This window comes from Grammomys surdaster, unplaced genomic scaffold, assembly GCF_004785775.1.
Source record: "Grammomys surdaster isolate TR1022 unplaced genomic scaffold, NIH_TR_1.0 257, whole genome shotgun sequence".
Lineage (NCBI taxonomy): Eukaryota > Metazoa > Chordata > Mammalia > Rodentia > Muridae > Grammomys > Grammomys surdaster.
This window is the reverse complement of record NW_021604698.1, coordinates 2,061,000-2,064,451: the sequence shown is the minus strand read 5'-3', so window position 1 is coordinate 2,064,451 and position 3,452 is coordinate 2,061,000. Positions and strand designations below refer to the sequence as shown.

Genomic DNA, 3,452 nt, shown 5'->3' with positions numbered 1-3,452 from the left:
ATAAGTTCTGTTTCACACAATATATTCTAATCATAAAATTTCTTCCCCAACTCCTCTGAGATTCTCCCAGTGATCACAGTTGTCCATCTTCTTATTTCTCTCTTTTTTAGAAAAACAAGCAATTGAAATAAGTAAACAGACCAGGATAGAAAGAAAGAAAGAACATTAGAAACAACAACAACACACATACATATACACATATACACGCACTCATCTAAATATAAAAACAAAACAAAATAAAAATAGGAATTTATAATAGACAATCAAAACACTACTAAGATTTTTTAAAGTGATGCTCTATTTAAGCAATATGTGAAAAAAATCCTAATATTAATCTTGACTTTGTTTTGTTTTGACCATCTGCTAGCAGGTACAGTTTATATACACACTGAGTTTCTATTGGAGACAAGGTATTTTCCCCCTGCAAGAAGATATCAATTCTAAATGGCTTTTTGCAGATAGCTTCCTATGTAAAGATGAAAGCTCCTATTCATGTCTTCCTCACAGTGTTGTTATCACATCTAAGGTGGACTTGTGAAGGCCTTGTTTATGCTGCCACAGTCTCTGTGCATTCACATGTGCACAGATCCTGTTTTGTCTGAAAGACACCGACTCCTTGGCATATGCCACCCCTCTGGTTATTACTACCATTTTGCCACTTCTTTTGCATAGCTCATTAAATTATGCTGTAATTTTAAACACTATTCAATAATCTGATTGCTAAAATGTGTTATTGCTCTGTAAATGTCAAGCTCAGGATCTTTGATTCTGGTTCATATCTTGATACACTAAAACAGTATAAAAATTTAGAATCAGAAGTTGATTCAGTGGTTAAGAATTCTACTTTCTCTCTTGTAGAGGACATATATGTGGTTCCTGTTACCCACAATTTGGGATTCATACCCATCCATAACTTCAGCTTCAGGTCCATGCCATTTTCTGAACTCTGTGTGTACCAGACATGTGGCACAAACACATGTATGGAGAATATATATATATATATATATATATATATATATATATATATATATATAATGAAACATTGATTATGACTATTTATACTTATAGCTTTCTTCAGTTGACATTGTCTTTGACACCTACATAAGTGTTCCCATTTACTATGTACATATGAAACATTTAATACTTTTGACAGAAGCCAGCATATTACTTCCCCACTAAAACTCTCATGAATAGAAAGTCATGATATCTATATAGTCAAACTGTAATCCATTATTTCTACAGTGTGTTTAGTTGAGTTTGGGAGCCACTGTGATTCCTGAACACTTCCTTACAATTATGCACATTCTGAATACTTTAATAGACTTTATATTTTCAACAATCTTTTCAAGTGGGTACTATTATTTCTATTTAAAGATAAGCATCTCGAGATAGACACTCACAGCTATTAAGTTTGCCAATATCAAAAAGTGATTGGAATATTTTGCAAACTCTCTTTTGACTTGGCAACACATTTTTTTTCTAAGACTGAGTGAACTAAGATTCAAAGAGAATGCTAAAAATTTCAACAATAAAAGTAATTGTAAGAAATAATGGGACAAAGTGTGGAGCAGAGACTAAAGAAAAAGCCATCCAGAGAATGGCCCACCTGGAGATCCATCCCATATACAGACACCAAACCCAGACACTATTGAAGATGCCAACTAGTACATGCTGACAGGAGCCTGATATAGCTGTCCCCTGAGAGGCTCTGCCAAAGCCTCCTCAATACAGTGGTGAGCACATGCAGCCAACCACTGGACTGAGCACAAGGACACCAATGGAGGAGTTAGGGAAAGTACTGAAGGAACTGAGGGGATTTACAAACTGATAGGAAGAACAACATTATCAACCAACCAGACCCACCAGAGCTCCAAGGGTCTAAAACACCAGCCAAAGAGTACACATGGAGGGACCCATGGCTCCAGCTGCTTATGAAGCAGAGGATGGCTTTATCTGACATCAATGGGAGAAGAAGCCCTTTGTCTTGTTAAGGCTTGATGACCCAGTGTAGGGGAATGCCAGGGCACTGAGGTGGGAGTGGGTGGCTAAGTGGTGGGAGCACCCTTATAGAAACAGGGGGAGAAGTATGGGATGGGGGTTTGAGGAGAAAAAACTGGAAAAGTGTATTTTAATATCAGGCTCCTGTCTGCATTTGAAGGGTAAATAAATAAAATATCCAATAAAAACAGTCATTGTAGGAGATGTACAATTTTATCTTCATTCAACCAGGAAAGAAAATTATTTGGTCTAAAGTTATAACTGTTTATGAACTACCATGTGAGTTATCAGAACACAATCCAGGTTTCTACAAGAACAAAATGTTTTCGTAATGGCTGAGTCATCTATCTATTCACATGTATTTGTATTTTAGACACTAATAATTTTTGTAGAATTCTTTCATCCACAAAATAACTTTCTATTAGATTTTTGAGTTTTACCTAGTGATGTGTGTTTACAAAGAGCAAGAAAATGTTCTGAAGTCTTTGCAAAAACATATTCATAAAACATTACCATAAGTAGGCGTTTCTTTTCATATTCCGGATATTTTTGTTTTCTCTTTTCTTTTCCTAAGATTCGAGACTCAAAGTACATACATGTATTAGAAAAAAAAATAAGAAAATAAAAGTTCCTCAATTTTCTACACACTCTGAGAAGCCTGTCTGTATATAAATATATGTGAAAATTCCTGTGCATTTGCCCCTCTTACTCTCTTTCTGGCGTGTTCCCTCACCGTCACCATGGTGAGAACGAATGTTCTGGCGGATGCTCTCAGGAGCTTCAACAACACAGTAAAGCGAGGCAAATTCTAGGTCTTCATCAGGCCGTGTTCTAAAGTCACCGCCCAGTTCTTAACTGTGATTATGAAGCATGGTTAAATTGGTGAATTCGAGATCACTGATGATCACAGAGCTGGGAAGATAGTTGTGAACCTCACAGGCATGTTGAACAACTGTGGAGTTATAAGCCCTAGACTTGATGTTCAACTCAAAAACCTAGAAAAATGGCAGAACAATCTGCTCCCATCACTCCAGTTTGGTTTCATTGTGCTGACAACCCCTGCTGCCATCATGGACCATGAAGAGGCAAGACGAAAACATGCTGGAGGGAAAATCCTGGGATTCTTTTTTTAAATGTAAAGCATAAATAAAAAGCCTTTGTGGACTGTGAAAAAAATTCCCTTTATCACTTATATTTACTAAACTAAATATTTTTCTCAAAATTTAAACATCAACAGATATTAGTACTGACAAGTTTCTTTTACTTAGGATATGCTCTAAAAGCTTCTTAATTAAAATCTATTAATTAATAGATGTTTAATTTTATAAAATTTATGTATTCGGTCTGTGTGGTTGGCTGGCTTTGGTGTAACATGGATTTGAATGTAGGAAACTCACTACAATAGTAATTGAACAACCATCTTAATTGTTTGCCCTTAATTCAGATGCTACATA

General features: G+C 35.8%; 1 pseudogene; it reads left to right on the top strand.

The window, feature by feature from the left end:
* Positions 1–2,738: 2,738 nt before the first annotated feature.
* Positions 2,739–3,167, top strand: LOC114627712 (annotated as a pseudogene).
* The last annotated feature ends 285 nt before the right edge of the window (positions 3,168–3,452 follow it).